Below are 18,402 nucleotides of genomic sequence, written 5' to 3' on the forward strand. Positions count from 1 at the left end.
AAGTGCATCATCATTCATAGTCCTATATATCCATATTAAAATGTTAAGATACTACATCAGAATTTATCTAGATGGAAAAAACACCCAACATGATGTCAAGTTACTTAAAATCTGAAATAATTTTGGGACAAAGACTGTCTGAGTGATTTTTTACAGCCGGACAGTATAAGAAAATTATAAACGAAAAATACCCATAATGCATAGTGAAATTCATATACTTATTACAATTACATCAGAGGAGAGGAAAAATGGGCATCCGTGCACATCCAAGGGTTATTATGGAAATAAGACTATTTGATAATCCAAAAAGGGGGGGAGAATTAGATGAATCAAAACCCTCCTTGGTTACCAAAGTTTTGAAGATATATGGTATATGGGACAGTATACTGAAACCATTAATCAATAAGACATATATATCTAATGGTGTATTTAATCCATCTCAAACCAAACAACCGGGGGGGGGGGAGGTGGGTAATTAGTAATCACTGATAAAGCAATTTATGTCTAAGTCCACGTTCAGCCCTTTTGGTGCCAGTGTATTTGCCAAATATATCCATTCGGTTTCACGTTTAGAAAGGTCACGTACTAAATTTGACCCTCTCCAGGAGGGTTTCATGTGGTCTACACCCCAAAACTTTAAGCCCGATGGATCCTGGTCATGATAGATCTTAAAGTGTAGGGATACATTATGATCCTTGAACCCCAATTTAATATTTGCAACATGTTCCGCTATGCGAATCCGCAATAATCTCTTGGTGCGGCCTATATAGATTAGCCCACATGGGCATTGCATAGCATACACTACATGTGAGGTGTTGCATGTGATGAACCCTTTGATCTTAAGTTCCTTGTTATTTGATGTTGATACAAATCTATCAACAGCTCTCATAGGTGTACTGACCTCCTTACAGGCCCTGCATTTTCTGCAGGCATAGAACCCATCTTTCTCACAAAAAGTGGGAGGATGGGTAGGGGGATCCAAAATGTTCTTTACTATTTTGTCTTTATAGTTAGGAGCTCTTCTATAGAAGAAACCTGGTTTTGTAGGGAGTACCGATTGAAGTGTTTTATCCATCAAGAGGATATGTCAATGTGTTGAAAAAATGTCCTCCACTTCTCTATATTGTGCATGGAATCCCGAAATGAAACTCCATTCCTGACTATTGGAAGACTGGCTAGGGATATTATTTTTCAAAAGATCATCTCTTGGTACCGAGGCTACTCCTTCAATGACTTTTTCAAGTTGTTTATCTGAGTAGCCCTTTTCCAGAAACGTATTCTTTATAATTCTTGCTTGGGAATCAAAGTCATCATCATTAGTGCAATTCCTTCTTATTCTGGTAACCTGTCCATTAGGGATGTTCTTCAGCCACATGGGGTGGTGTCCACTCTGTATAGGTAAATAGCTATTTGAGTCGGTAGGTTTAACCACTTGCTTACTGGGCACTTAAACCCCCCTCAGTCCCAGACCAATTTTCAGCTTTCAGCGCTGATGCACTTTGAATGACAATTGCGCGGGCATACAACACTGTACCCAAATTAAATTTTTATCATTTTTTTCCCACAAATAGAGCTTTCTTTTGGTGGTATTTAATTACAGCTCGGAGTTTTATTTTTTGCTAAACAAACAAAAAACTATGCAAAAAAAAAAAATCATGTTTAATAGTTTGTTATAAAATTTTGCAAACGGGTAATTTTTCTCCTTCATTGAAGTGCGCTGATGAGGCGGCACTGATAGGCTGCACTGGTGGGCACTGATGGGCTGCATTGGTGGGCACTGATGGGCTGCATTGGTGGGCACTGATGGGCTGCATTGGTGGGCACTGATAGGCTGCACTGGTGGGCACTGATAGGCATAGTTAAGGCGACACTAATAGGCACAGATAAGGCGGCACCGATGGGCACAGATAAGGCGGCACTGATGGGCAAAGATGGGCACAGATAAGGTGGCATGGATGGGTGGCACAGATGGGTGGCACGGATGGGTGGCACGGATGGGCACTGATAGGTACCACTGGTAGATGGGACTGATGGGCACTGATAGGTGGCACTGATAGGTGGCTCTGATAGGTGGCACTGCTGGGCACTGATGGGCGGCACTGCTGGGCACTGGTAAATGACACTGATGGGCACGGATATGTGGCACTGGGGTGCAGCACCTATGTTGAGGCAGATTGTGGGCACTGCTGGGTGGCACTGTGGGCACTGCTGGGTGGCACTGTGGGCACTGCTGGGTGGCACTGTGGGCACTGCTGGGTGGCACTGACGGGGGGCCCTTTATTTTTTCTATTGTGGCACTGGCAGGGGGCAGGTGGGCACTGGCAGGGGGCAGGTGGTCACTAACAGGGCTGGCCATGATCGGGACTGATGTCCCGATCACGGCCGCCGGCGATCGGCTTTTTTTTTTCTCCTCGCGCTGTCAGCTCGAGGAGGAATAATAGCCGATTACCGGCTCCGTTATATCACATGATCAGCTGTCATTGGCTGACAGCTGATCACATGATAAGGGGTCAGGATCGACCCCTTGCACGGATCGGTGATCAGGCGAGTCTCGTAGACTCGCCGACCACAGAGCGCGCCGCGCGCGCGCCCCTCAGGGGGCGCGCAGGGCGCTCGTGCACGGGACTACGTCTATTGACGTCGTCCCGGAAAAGGAGATCCGCGCTGTAGCCGTCATTTCGCTATAGCGCGGATCTCAAGTGGTTAAAATAAGCCTTAGTGCACAATTTTTCACCCTGTCTGTATATATTAACATCCAGAAAGTTAATATCCTCCATGCTTACTTCACTCGTCAGTTTGATTTGACTGATGTTGCTATTCAATTCCTCGAGAAAATTTGTAAGGGACGACATTGATCCTGACCATATAAATATCAGGTCATCAATGTATCGCCTGTATAATAATAGTTGTTGTCTTTTGACTGAAAAAATCTTCTTATCCTCCCATTCTCCCATGAAGAGATTTGCTATGCTTGGTGCAAATTTGGCACCCATAGCTACGCCACGTTTTTGGGAGTAGAAGTTTCCATCATACCAGAAATAGTTGTGACTCAAACAGAAGTCTAAGGCGTTTCTTAAAAAGATCTTTTGATTGTGCGTCAGATCGTCCCTCTGGCTGAGTGCCCAATTCAGGGCTAAGATAGCATCATCATGTTGAATGATGGTATATAAAGATGCGACATCTGCTGTAACTAGATATATTTCTTCTTTGCCTGTTAGATCCACATCTTCTAATAGCTGAAGAAGATTTTTGGTGTTCTGAAGATATGCTTTTGTCTGTACCACACTTTTCTGCAGAAAGAGATCTAGGTACTGGCCCATTCTTGATGTAATGGAGCCTATCCCATTTACGATTGGTCTTCCTGGCGGACATTGGATATCTTTATGAATTTTCGGCAAAGTGTAGATGGTGGGAATCCTTCTACTACTTGGAGTTAGGTACTTCATCTCTTTATTAGACAAGACTCCTGTTGAGATGCAGAAATTTACCAACGACTTCAGCTCATTCTCATATTGTCTGGTGGGGTCTTTCTGTAATTTTCTATATGTATCCTCATCCATCAGCATTTCTGTTAATTGGTTGTGATAAAAAAAAGTTTGTGAGTATTACCACTCCTCCACCTTTGTCAGCAGGTCTTATAATCACATTCTTTCTTTCTTCCAACATTTTGATTCCTTCATGTATATATCATGGGTTGACATTTTTCTTAGGCCTTAGAGTCTCTAGGTCACGCAAAACTAAACCCTTAAATACATCAACCTGTTGATTGGCACTGTTTGCAGGGTTGAATAAGGATTTATTGCGTAATCCACTATCGATCTGTACTGATGAACATGTGGTAACTGGCTGAGAGTTCTTATTTAAAAAAATACTTTTTCATATTAATTTTTCTCATGTATTTGTGCACATCTATAAACACATTAAATTTGTTAATAGGTCTTTTCAGACCGCATTTTAATCCAGGATTTAATATATTAGTTTCTTTATGCGTTAAGTGGACTCCTGCTAGATTGAAGATACCCCCTAATCCTTCTCTCGCCTTCTTTTTCTGGACCCTTCGTCCTGCTCTGCAGCCTCTTGTTCGTCTCTCCTCTGATTCAAATACTGGTTTTGGTTCCTTTCCCACTGTGTCTGTTCCCTCCAATGGGGTCCTTGCAGTGGTTGGGGGTGCATTGGTGGTCTCCCCCTCCTGGGGAACCCCCGACCTCGTCCTCGTTTGTTATTTTTGTAATAACGTGGCAGGATCACAACTTTGTGGACTATATATACAAATTTTGGATTTTGGATTTTTTTGCATCTGGCGCTGAGTGGTGTAATATAGGCCGTCTTTAAAACACACCCTGTTCTCATTTTTTCATGTATATGTGCATGCTTAGGCATTACAGAAGGATTACCTTTGTTATCCTCCAATATGTCGGCGAGGGTCTGCATTAAAGCAATCTGTTGTTTTGCTTCCATGAACAAAGTACATCTTGTTTTTAAGGTGGCCTTTTGTATATATATATATAGAGAATTTATATAGCACCAACAGTTTGTGCAGCATTTTACAAAATAAAGCAAGGCAGCACCGTTGCAATATAATCTGGTATAAAAGGGTTAACAGGGCCCTGCTTGTTAGAACGTACACGTTCCTGAGCCCATATAATGAGTTCTTAAAGTGTTTGATGTATCTTAGAGGTATTTTAATGGAAGGATACTTTTTCCTTTTGAATGTTAGTTGTGTAATTCCCAGTTTTCCCCTCCTAGCACTGCTAGTAAGAGGTAAAACCTGTCTTTGTCCCTTTAAATTAACTTATAACACAACCTAACACTTAACCCCTAAAGGCATAACCCTAAAATTAAACCTAATATTAAACCTCCTAATTCTCCTTGATGTTTTTTGGAATATTAACAAAAATGTATGAAAAATATAATAAACCCTGTTAGTGCCCCCCATCCCACCATTCCTAGGCAGTTTAAATAAAATCGCCTAATCTCTTGTACTAATTATGTATGTTTAAAATATCTCATGGAACTTGTTCCCAACTGAACCCTTACTAGTCACTTTTTAAAATATACGGTGAAGCTAACTAGAAATAACTAGAAGGGCATGTGAGATACTGGCAGGAGATGTAAGGATGAGGGAATCTTTAAAATTATTAACTTTTCAACATAGAGCAGCTGCTGCCTAGATGTGAAGAGTTCTGGGAAAGCAACATGCCAGGGGAGTTTTTAAACACTGTTTAGAAATAACAATTGCAGTCGATTCTAGAATTATGTGTCCAGCAGGAACATAATTCATATGTGTTGCTGTATGATGTTTTACATTGCATTCGCGAATCCTGTATATTACCATTTATTTGATTTGCTTCAGCAACAGAATTTATACAAACCACGTAAGGTTAATTTTTGTTGGGTGATTTAATGACTGTGCAAGCATTTGCTATTCTAAAAACAACCTGTCATAATAATTTAGTGTTATCCAAAGTAAATTATTTGCAAAAAAAAAAAAGCCAAGCTTAGCAAACATTAGACACTAGTAACTAATATACATTGGTTGCTAATATACATTAGACACTTGTAATACGTTGCCTGCTTTTATGAGTATACAGAATCCTGGTGATGGCTAGATATTGTTTGTGTAGACCTCTGGTAGTGTAAGGTCCATGTCACACTGGTGATTAAGTTGCCAACAGCCACAGGTTCGCTAAGAGAGCAAACAAGATACTTACCTCTTCCTATGGCATTACTGGCTGAACAAGGGAGGCATCACTCTGACACTGCCCCCTTGCTGGTAAGTGAGAATTTATCACACTGCACAAAAGACCTGAGTTACTAATACACATTAGATACTTATAATACATTATATATATGTGTTATCGCTACACATCCCCCCAGTTATTTAGACGATGTCCCCATCATCTAGGCAACAACCAGGGTAAAAAATCCTATCCAAAAAAAAACTATACGGTGCCTGAGTTCTTTTTTTTTTTTTTTTTTTTGGGTGTTGGGGAGGGAAAAGAAAATAAACAGATTTAAACATTAGCATTTTCACAACAACACATTCAATGCTGTACATATACCACCCAGTTAAACTGACTAACCCACCCAATCTCTGATGAGCTTCACAGTCGATCTCAGTGCATCCTGAAAGAAAAACACAATACACAAAACAACACAGTACACTATACATTTCATCTTGAAGAGCAAAATTCCACCGTTAATTCAACAGAACTTCCTTCTTCAAAGACACATGAAAGTTCTTGCCTATTACTGCTCCTTTCCTGCCGACTCCCGCCACCTAGTGGTCAGAGCCGCTGTAACTACAAGTCTCTCAGTAACCAGAGCGCAGTGGGCTAAAAGCCTGTAAAACTTGACATGTATTTCCTTGTAGTAACCACCTACCTAACTACCCCACAGTCTTTGTAACTTGCAGAAAAACATAAGAACCGAAGACACAGAGAAGTCCTTTTTTATTTTTCTGTGAAAAACTAAAAGACTTGACTCCAGGGATAGTTCACCAATAAAATCTCGGATCGGCACAACAACATCCCCATCCTTTTAGACATAAGAGTTGGTGATGAAGTGAACAGCACTGTCCTTATCAGGTTTGCAGGGCACAACTTGTCACAACAGACCTGCCGACCATAGTCCCAGTGCAACAGATATCCCAGGAATCGGTTAAACATTTCTCGGGTGAAAGATATCTTCCACATGTCACTTCTCCCACAATGTCCATGACTTCCTCAAGCACAAAAAGGAAGCTCAAGTCCATACTCTGTTGCCACCAGCCTACGAAAGTCTCAGAGGCATAACAACCCCATCATGCTCGGGTAGTGTCCATGCACAGGCAACAATTAGAGTTCAATCTAAAAGCTTTTTAAAAGTTAAAACTTTTACTCACGGCAACTTCGGTTCAAAATACCAGTCGTCTCCCTCATCAGAGCCCAACTGGTGAATCAGGAGAAGAATCTCCTGTGGGCAAGTAATTCTCCGTGGCAGTACTTGCAGCTCCCTGTGGTTTGCATTTACATACTTTCCCCCAGATATCTGGCCTAGGGGTACAGGAGGCAGGCCTGCTTCTGTGGTGGCGGGGTTTATTGAGCTGCTCCTCTGCTTGAACAACTGATGCTGCAGCGGCAGCCTTCTTCTGCAGGGTCGCGTATGCAACCTCTGTAAGAGTCTCTGGGCCCTCAGAAGGGGCAGGATCCCTCTTGGCAGTCTGAGCCCCAAAGGACGATGCTGGGTCATACCCAATGGACTCTTCCGTGGAGACACCCATGGCCCAATCATACCGGACGGCCCAGGGTTGCACTGTGGGCTGTTCGACCCGGAATATATATTCGCCACACTTCCGACACCTTGAGAACGGCCGGGTTTGTGACCAACACATCCCATCTCCCGCACAACATCCTGAGGGCCTCAACATCCCCGATGTTGATCAGGAAAAACCACCCCTGCGGCAGCAATCAGATGCCCGTATCTGTGATTACCATCCTGGGCATCGGCACGCTCACTGGACCCCTCACTGTGGACACTGTGGACATCCTAGGTCCAAGTGCTGGCTGCACGTGCGAAAGTCTCTCCAAAAAGGCGCTGATCTTTATGGCGCAGTTCAAAAAAACATTCTTCACCCTCTGTTCCAGAACTTCTCCTTCACAACTCAGCAACTAGGCACTTCTCAGGATGCCAGCTTGTTGGCCCTACTCCGAAGAGTCCTCCCCCGGTCACTTACACAAGCTAACTTACACACCCGGATGCCTTGAATCCCCCCTCAGTTACTGCGCCTCGACCCAGTCGGTTCCAAGACTCGGGAACAGACGGATTCCCTACCGCAGACCAGGAGGGTCTATTGGGGTTAACCAACGAACGCTCCCATGACCCGGACCCCTCGTGGGGCTACCCTGGTCCAGAATCAGGAACAGACCACTAAGGCCTCACGAACAAACCTGGAACACGTGACTTCAACATCTTAAGTACCCTTCCCCAGACTCCTCAGCGGGGCCCGGCACACCCACTGATTGGCTCCGGGGAAGCTGATACCCAAAACGTCCAACCAGGCCTGGTTCTGAGCCTGTCATGTGCACCTAACTGTACACATGACCAGGCAGAACTCTAAGGCCGCGTACACACGGGCGGACTGTTCGCCCAACTAAGTTCGTCAGACAATCCGACAAACAGTCCGCTCAAAATTTGCATGAACGGACTTGACCACACACGATGAGCAGACAGTCTGCTGAAAGCGTGCGCGATGACGTGAACGGCACGTACGACGGGACGAGAAATTCGATGTCCAATACACTGCAATGCAACCTTCGCCGTGTAAATCCTTTCTGAGCATGCGCGAAACTTAGTCTGTCGAACAAGCCTACACACGAGCGGACTGTCCGCTGAAACCAAGTTTGGGCGGACAGTCTTACGGAAATTCCGAAAAACTTTGTTCGTCAGACTGTCCGCTGAAACAGTCCGCTGAAGCCCACACACGAGCGGACTGTCCGCTGAAACACTGTTCAGCGGACAAAGTTGGGCGAACAGTCCGCCCGTGTGTACGCGGCCTAACACAGTCCAGCCAAACTGATGTCAAAGTTAAACATACACAATTCACCCTCAGAACCCCTTTACTGTTCTGAGACGAAAACTAAATTTGTGTATGATAGACACTTTGTCCAAAGTGTCATCGCTACATGAGTATACATAATACTGAAGATGGCTAGATATTGCCAGTGTAAAGCTCTGGTATTCAAGCATTACAAACAGACCTGAGTTACTAATACGTATTTGTAATACGTTACATGTGTTTATGAGTACACAGAATACATATTGTAGGCTCTTAGTGGTTACAGTTGCCCCAGCAGGAAGTTAGGGGTTAATTGTAATTCCCAGGTTTTTTACTAGTGGCTTTTGCTGAGTCTGATCCCCAGTTCCGTGTGATATAAAATGGACAAAGGTCCAGACCCAGAGAGAGAGATGGTGCAGAGCAAAGTAAGGGGGAAGAGAAGAAGGAGTTTGGCTTAGTCCTGGTCCACCTTGCCAGGCCCGTCTGATGCATTTACTGGAGTCTGGATGACCAGTATCATGCCAAAGTCAGAGGCTAATTTCAGACATGGACTCCACCAGTATTGATCTTTTTCTTGAACAGAAATGCCAGGGCAGCTAAAAGCCTGAAGTTAGGGACTAGGGATTTTAGGAATTTGGCACTTTATCTTGGACTGTGGATTGTCTCTGTTATCATGTTAATATATTCTTCAAATAAAATGTTTGAAACTTTGCCTTTGCCTGGTCTGAAGGGGTGCAATGCAAGTAACCAGCAAATATAGTTACAGCTTGGGTCAACAAACACTTTGGGGTATGAAGGCATACATGAAGACATTCCATTTTTACACACATAACTTAATTTCTGAATGTATTTGTTTTGGTTTCTTTGTATGTATGGATTGCATAGGTTGTTACCGATATGTGGTGACATTTTCATGTCAATAGCACCTTTAGAAATATGTTTACCTAGAAAAACAGTGACGTGTTCAATACTTATTTTACTCACTGTATGTATTGTACATTCACATCAGTCCCTGCCCTTAAGTTGCTTACAAACTAAGGTCCCTAACTCACATTCATACATACGCATACTAGGGCCAATTTAGATAGAATCCAATAATCTACCAGCATGTCTTTGGAGTGTGGGAGGAAAGCCGAGTACCCAGTGGAAACCCATGCAGGCACAGATATTGAACAAATATATATGCATTTGTTGGAAAGCTACATGTCTGGGTTTAAAATATGTATACAGTTCCCATTAGCCAACAGATGAATCCCTCTATTGAGAGTTTGTACATAGTTCCAATGCATGAACTATGCATGAACTATACAGTTGCTGTTGGTCTCCATATCAGTGGTGGCCACTTCATTAGGGGTGCAGGGGCGCCGACCCCCTAATCCGTGCATCAGGCCCCCAATCTACATGCAGGGGGCTGGACATATGGATTGCAATTTCTTTTTTTTAAGCACATGATTAGAGCCTGAGGATCTAATTGGCTTCAAAAACGGGTGGGCTCGGGGCACAAAGCACTGAGCCCATCTATTTGTGTGACAATAACAAATTAATATTCGCTATTGTCTTCATGATTCTCCTCTCCAGCCAGGGCTCCCAGCCAATCAGGTCTCTGGACCCACTTCCTGTATGGCCATGAAGAGAAGCAACAGCATCCAGGGAGGGAAGAGACCAAGGGGATTAGCAGGAGACAGTGTGGACGAGCGGGAAGCAGTGTGAGTACCTACCAAGGCCAACCTGTGCACTGGTGGGGGTGGTAGTGATGGCATGTGCAAGTAAGGGGGCAGGTTTGTTTGCCACTCCCCCAAAATATTGACCACCAGCCACCACTGCTCCAGATTAAATAATTCAGGCTGCTGATTAATATGTCAGCCAAGTTCACAGCTCAAGCTAGTGGAATGGGATGAGTAGTCAGGTAAGTAAGTAATGGCACCAGACACTGACCACCAATGTAAAGGTGCACTAATGCTTGTCACCAATGTAAGGTGATTGGTGACCGTCTAGTCACCATAGATTGTATAGAACCTGCATGAACATATACTGTTAACAGTTTTTATGCAAAAGCAGTGTTTGTCACCATAGTGCTGATGACACAGTACGATGAGACGTACATCGGAGTGGGGATCGTCATTTTCGGGTCCCGCATGTGACTTCCATACTACTATCTTATTCAGAACGAGGCATGGATCACACGCCGCTGCGAGTCTGATATATAAAAAAACAGCAATGGAAATGACATAACCCAGGAATTTACCCTGTTCATGATGGAACTCGCATTTCTCCAGTTTGCAATAGAGATTGTTCTCTCTTATGCCCTGTACACACGGTCGGAGAATCTGTCGGAATGCGTCTTATCGGACCGTGTCGTCAGATAATCCGACTGTGTGTGGTATGCATCGGACTGATTCCGTCCGAATCTCCGTCCGACCCAATTTTCCAACATGTTGGAAATATTTCCCGACCAACTGGGCCGGTCGGACCTATCCGATCATGTGTAGAGCATTTTGATCGGACCAAGTGCCACGCATGCTCACATTCAAATTCCGACACGGAAGCATTCGTTCAGGTAAAACTACTGCTCATAAGCGATATAGCACATTCGTCACGCTGCAATGTTAAAAAATCATTCATCAAGCGCATTCTCTTGATCTTTAACAATGCTGCAAGAACCAACTTCTTTTGATGCTCATAGTCACACACACTTCTCCCGAACGGATTTCATTACTCTTTTTTAACCATTTCAGCAATACAATTTTAGTTTGCGTCACATCTACACAATGTTTGATTTGTTTTTTTATTTTTTGGATGTTTTTTGGGGGGGGGGGATTCCCTAAAAATCTCCTTTAAAGACACTGCTCATTTCTCCTTATTTTTTATTTATTTTTTTTGGGTGTAAACTTACAACAACAACATTATTGTATTTTTTATATTTTCTTTTTCTTTTTTAATCTACAGGAGGTTGTTTAGTGTTGGTACCCATTGTTCTTTAGTTCACTTTGTATTTTGGAAATGTACCTGCCTGCTCACAAATAAACTGTACTTTTTGAAGGAAAACCCATTACAAAAGTATTTCATCGAACAAAAATAAAATTTATTTTGTTTGCTCGAAAATAAAACTAGGAACGCAGCACTGGAGAAACTTCTTAACTTTGGTGCAGCCTTTGGCCCCCAGGGCAGACATGACTAAATGAGATATTAAAAAATTGGTGGCCTGAGGAGTAGATATCTTAGGGAGAGAAGTCTGCTCCCGAAGTCCTAGAGAGCAGGGAATTCAGATGCCATTTCTGTCCCCAGGATGGTGATCTTCAAGAGGCTGCATCTTCTGGCACACCAGACTCAACCCAGGCCATCACTCTCTGGTCTTCCTTTGTGACTTCCCACCAGGCATCCTTCCAGGCTGTGGCTGGGCTCCTGTAGCTGGGGCAGGAGAAGGAGGGCGTTGGTGGACCTCCTGGCTGCCACTTGCCACAGCCTCCCCCCGACTGAGGTCTTCCTGTGTATGAAAAGGGGACATAGTTTTAGTTTTTTGATCATCAATCACAACATTTTGTGCTCCTGGCTTTTGCTAATTGAATGTTACCAAATAGAACAGACTATCATTCTAACACCAGCATTTTTCTTTCCCGTCCCAATCATTTTTGGTCACTACTGTCTATTGAGATGTAAATCACTTGGAGAAATCTCAACTTACTGATCAATAAGAACATCTAGTTAACATCATTAAATGTAACACAAGAAATATGTTCAACAATGCAATACCTGTCTCAAGCTGGGCCCCACCACATGGTGCTGCCTGGAAGGCCCAGGTTGGACATCAGAAGCCTCAGCTGGGGGTGAAGGATGCCTTGCAGGAAGCCTGGAGAGTGGTGGCCTGAGTGGTGGCCTGAGTGGTGGCCTGAGTACCCCCTGGTCTACCAAAAAATGCAGCCTGTCAAAGTGCACCATCCTGGGGTAATAAACAGCATTTGGATCTCCTGCTCTCAAGGACTCCAGGTGCTTCTTTCTCTCCCTGAAATATGTAAGCTTCATGGCCACAATTTTGCGATTCAGATATGTCATGTCTGCCGTGGGGACCCTGATCTGCACCAAAGCAAGCAGTTTCTCCAGTGCTGCGTTCCTCTTTGATCTGTCATTATAAAACTTGTTGTGGAACTGCCACAGGCAGGGCATCTCCATGTAGAGCTCGAGGAATAGCCCCATAAAGTTGGCATTGTTGAATGGGTCCATTTTGTCTGCAAGACACAACACAAGACAAACCCTCAAATATAATACTAATAATGCAATTAAAATCCCTCCTAATCTTCTCCCAACATCGGCCTAGATACAAGCAGTCTAGTCTAGTGAAGCACAAAGTTAAAAATGTTACCTTCGTTTCCATGTTCGCCGCGTCCGTGACTCACACTCTCCTCCCAGATCGTACGGACGATACACATGTGTGGCGTTTTATATACAGTGCGCATGCGTGAAACTCCGCCCGCCCCTGACATTCTTTCCAGACTATTCCCCGCCCCTTCGCTTCCCACGCAGTGGGGAGAGCACATGGCGGAGAGAACGCAGGTGCGTACTAATAGTTCCACTAACGAGGAGGAGGGTGAGGAAAGCCCGGAGCCTGAAACGTCCCGATCCAGGAAGACAAGATTTAAGGCCTCAAATATGTCTTTTGGAGAGATGTTGGAGATGGTCGACATATTGAACAGGACCGACTATGATGGGAAGTATGGACCTTACCCAAACCCAAATATCAGAAAGGCCAAGATCATGAATAAAGTTGTGAAGAGTCTTCTGAAGAATTTTGGGGTACGCCGATCCAAGGATCAACTGAGAAAACGCTGGTCAGACCTGAAACTGAGGGAGCACGAGCAGTACTTAAGGATCAAGCGTGTTCTTAAAAAAAGTAAGTAGTTGTCGTGTGTTCATATGATTATTCTTGCTTGCATACATGCTCCATGTGCTTTGATTTCATGTTGTGCATTTTAAAATGACCACTTTCAAGGTCATGGTTTTGTTCGTTCGTATGAAACATCGTTCTGCAGGGAAGTATTCCAGCTTAACAAAGTGGCCCCAATAATGTTCTCACCTTGTAACTCGGCAACACAATTGTACAACACTTCCAAGCAATGTTTCAGATTCCTATTTCTGCCCTCTGTGTGCTAATTAATCTTTGTTTACATTCTCATAGGGGAGAGAAGACTCGGCAAGTATGAGAACACCAGGGACCATGAGGACACCAGGGACCACACCCCTCCCAAAGAAGGGCAACTTCCAAAAGAAGAAACAGAGGAGCAGGAGCAGGAGCAGGAGGAGGAGGAGGAGGAAGAAGGAGAGATCGTGGAGGTTGGCCAAATTGTCACCACAACAGGTGAGTGTCGGAGAACACAGCTTCCGGTAAGCTCATCAATGTATATCACCATATTTGGATTACATGGTGCATTTGTTTTTTTTTTCTAGGTGATGTGGAGGAAGATTCCCGTTTTACCAGTGAAAGTGCCCAGATCTTGAGCGGGGAGATAATGGAGTGCAATAGGGATTTGGAAATTGTACAACAAAACATCAATGATGTTAAAAATAAAATGAAGAACATCATTGATGTTTTGGGGAAAGTGTGAAAAATAAAAAACTAGATAGGGTTTTATTTTTGCTTTTTAACATAAAAATGTTGTATTTTGCATAATTAAAAATTTGGAAGATGCCCAGAGTGTGTAAACATGCGCTATCTCCCATCATGGGGGATCAATGTACATGTTTTGTGGAAAGTGTCTGAGATGAAGGGGTTGCAGCCCCAAAGCATGTACATTGATCCCCCATGATGGGATATAGCACATGTTGACACACTGTGTGCATCTTCCAAATTTGGATTTTTCAGGGGTCACAACCCATGTGATGAAGGCAATATCAGCCCAGTTTGTACATACTCATTTCTGATATTGTCTTCACTTTTCCAAGTTGAACTTTGTAAGTTCCTGTGTTCTGTATTTTACGGTTTGATACATGCCTGTTTACACAAAAAAACAAGTAAAAAATAAATATGATTAACCACTTGGGTACCGCGCTATTGCAAAATGACGGCAATAGCGCGGACCCACATTTCCGGGACTACGTCTATTGACGTAGTCCTGGTTACGAGCGGCCTGCGCGCCCCCTGAGGGGCGCGCGCGGCGCGCTCTGTGATCGGCGAGTCCGTGAGACTCGCCTGATCACCGATCCGTGTAAGGGGTCGATCCCGACCCCTTATCACGTGATCAGCTGTCAGCCAATGACAGCTGATCATGTGATAAAACGGAGCTGGTAATCGGCTAGTATTCCTCCTCGCGCTGACAGCGCGAGGAGAAAAAAAAAAAGCCGATCGCCGGCGGCCGTGTTCGGGACATCAGTCCCGATCACGGCCAGCATATCCAGCGGACACCTGCCCCCTGCCAGTGCCCACCTGCCACCCGCAGTGCCATCCTGAAATAAAGTAAGTGCCCCCCTGTCAGTGCCACCCAGCAGTGCCCATAGTGCCCACAGTGCCACCCAGCAGTGCCCACAGTGCCACCCAGCAGTGCCCACAGTGCCACCCGCAGTGCCACCCGCAGTGCCACCCACAGTGCCACCCAAAATCTGCCTCAAAGGTGCTGCACCCCAGTGCCGCCCATCAGTGCCCAGCAGTGCCGCCCATCAGTGCCCAGCAGTGCCGCCCATCAGTGCCCAGCAGTGCCACCTATCAGAGCCACCTATCAGTGCCACCTATCAGTGCCCATCAGTCCCATCTATCTGTGGTACCTATCAGTGCCCATCCGTGCCACCCATCCGTGCCACTTATCCGTGCCACCCATCCGTGCCATCTTATCTGTGCCCATCTTTGCCCATCAGTGCCGCCTTATCTGTGCCCATCGGTGCCGCCTTATCTGTGCCTATTAGTGCCGCCTTAACTATGCCTATCAGTGCCCACCAGTGCAGCCTATCAGTGCCCACCAATGCAGCCCATCAGTGCCCACCAATGCAGCCCATCAGTGCCCACCAATGCAGCCTATCAGTGCCGCCTAATCAGCGCACTTCAATGAAGGAGAAAAATGACCCGTTTGCAAAATTTTATAACAAACTATTAAAACATGATTTTTTTTATTTTTTTTTTTTTGCATCTTTTTTTGTTTGTTTAGCAAAAAATAAAACTCCGAGCTGTAACTAAATACCACCAAAAGAAAGCTCTATTTGTGGGAAAAAAATGATAAAAATTTCATTTGGGTACAGTGTTGTATGCCCGCGCAATTGTCATTCAAAGTGCATCAGCGCTGAAAGCTGAAAATTGGTCTGGGACTGAGGGGGGTTTAAGTGCCCAGTAAGCAAGTGGTTAAACTCGGTTTTGGATACCCAAAATATCTTGGTTTGTTGTAAAAACCTTTACTAAACGCACATATGAATGTGCTTGTATTAAAAAGTTGAATTCTCAACAATGTGTGGCTTCCTTTTTCATTGGGCTTAAAATGTATTTGTAGTGAAATTTGAGTTTGTGCTGAGGAGTGCGATTTACTAAAGGCAACGCCACTTTGCACTCCAAGTGCAGTTTCAGGTGTACTTTTGCAGTGCACTTGTAGTGCATAGTGGATGTGCCTTTAGTAAAAAGCACCCACAGTGATGTGTAAATTTGGACAATCATGCCATTTTCCTGCCATGGTGCTGAAATTGAGCATGATTTTGATCAGTAATGCACTACACATTAGTTAACAAAAAGAAGGTGTGTGTGTATAGCAGACGCACAACATAATAAGATTATCAGAAGAAGAGACTGTCTCCTCATCTCGCTCTGAACTTGGGTTTGCACTGTTGGTGAAAAAGGCACAACTTTAATAAAAATGGAAAAGTGCGAGGCCACAGTCTGTCATTCCTGTGGCGTTGAAGGACACTGTGTAGTGACACAAGAAAAAAAAACTAGTAATTTGACAAATCAACATTGCATGCAGATTAGACATCCACATTTTTTGGCAAAATTAGTATAACATTTTTTGAAATGAGTATTTAAAGCCTAAAGTATAAGGTCCCCTTATGAGAGTCATAACCCCCCCCCCCCCCCCCCCCCATCTGATGGGCCCTTGCTAAAAAATGAGGGGGATGTTTAGGACAGGTAACCCTCTCCACTTGATTGAGAGCTGAATGCCTAAATAATGTGTGATACTTTGTGAAGCCCCTCCTTAGTTACACTATTGGCAGCCCACCGGACAGGTAAGAAGTGTCATAATAACAAAATGGAAGGACATTTTGACATTCAGCTATTACATAGCAAGAAAATTAATGTGTTTAAAAAAAAAAAAATAGCATTTGAAAGTATTGAGGCAGGCCCTTACACTACATGCTTTGGTGAATTTGTCCATAAATGTGATCATGAAAAAGGTATTTAGAGTGTGTATTTGGTTGGGTCAAGTCATCAGATAGAAGATTGCTATCAGCTGAGGTACCAGTTGGGGAGAGGGGGGTTCCTAATGAGTTTGGAACAAGTCTCTGGAATAATGATCCCCAGAGCCTGGGGGGAGATGCCTGTAGAGAACTTGAGGTCCTGAAGGCTTCTCCCTGTCGCCAAGTAGCGCAACGTGGCGATGAGCCTCTGCTCCGGAGTGATGGCTTGCCGCATGCAGGTATCCTGCCTGGTGATATAAGGGGTGAGCAAAGCCAGCAGACAGTGAAAAACGGGGTCCATCATCCTGAGAATAATCCAGAAATGATCAGGATTATTCTCGCGCATCTCACGGAGCAAAGGCATGTGGGAGAACTGGTGACGCTGGCGCAACCAATTCTTGGTCCACAAACGCCTCCCCTCCCTGTTCATGGACTGGGCTTGTGTCAAAGTCAAAGTAAGAACCCCTGCACAGCACAAACTGTACGATGAGTACGTAGACGAAACATGTTTGGAAAACAGTCGGCTGGTCAGAACGGACACCAGAAATCACCGATAAACAGCAAGGCCTGAAAGGACGACCTGAATAGCAGAAGCAAGCAGACAATAAAAAATGCCTTTCAAAGCGTACTATACCAAGATATAGTCCACAATGAGAAGCAAATACTTAATGACTGCACGCACTGATTATCAGATACGCAAAGACAAGCACAAACTGAAGAGCGGTAGCGATCTGAATCACTAATCTGAAAAGCGCGAATCGTCTCTCACCAAACTTCTACTAAAACACGAGATCAGCAGAAGGAGCCCAAAGGGTGCCGGACGTGGTGCTGAAATTCCTTTTTCTAGTCCCGCCGTACATGGCTTACGTCACCGCGTTCTTGGCAACCGCTAAATCAGACAACTTGGCCCGACCGTGTGTATGCAACAGTTTCGGACACAATCCGTCGGACTAAATCCGACGGGCAAAATCCGACGGATTTGGTTGCCAAAATCTCTGACCGTGTGTACGTGGGCTTAGACATCTGTGTGGTGGCTCTCCACACGCTATGAAGATATCATTGAGATAAACCACCACACATAAATGCAACAAATCTCGGGGGACATTGTTAATAAATTCCTTGAAAACTGACGGGGCGTTACAAAGGCCAAAAAGCATTACGATGTACTCATATTGGCCCGTTCTGGTATTAAACACAGTTTTCCACTCATCGCCCTCCTTAATCCTCAAGAGATTGTATACCCATATGGCTGGTGTGGAGGCAAAATACCGTTTGATCTTTGTCAAGGACGTCACTAAAATTTCAGTACTCCTCCGGCAGGGAGGAGAGTGAAGAGGTGCACAGAACCTTGGCTACCTTCTGGAAGCATGTCTCACTGCATTGTGGTGACCAGGAGAGAACCTCAGCACAGAGCCAATTAAAAGAGAGGTTGTGCCTCTGTAACCAAGGATAACCAATAACCAGCAGAAAGTTAGGTGAGGAAATAATGTGGAATTGGGTTATCTCAT

General features: G+C 44.4%; 1 protein-coding gene across 3 annotated transcripts in view; it reads left to right on the forward strand.

Moving 5' to 3' along the window:
- Positions 1 to 18,402, forward strand: part of FAM227B (family with sequence similarity 227 member B) — a 550,320-nt gene that overhangs the window by 390,086 nt on the left and 141,832 nt on the right. The gene's annotated exons all lie outside the window — the stretch shown is intronic.

This window comes from Lithobates pipiens, unplaced genomic scaffold (assembly GCF_037356315.1).
Source record: "Lithobates pipiens isolate NorthernLeopardFrog02 unplaced genomic scaffold, aLitPip1_a1.2 Scaffold_8, whole genome shotgun sequence".
Lineage (NCBI taxonomy): Eukaryota > Metazoa > Chordata > Amphibia > Anura > Ranidae > Lithobates > Lithobates pipiens.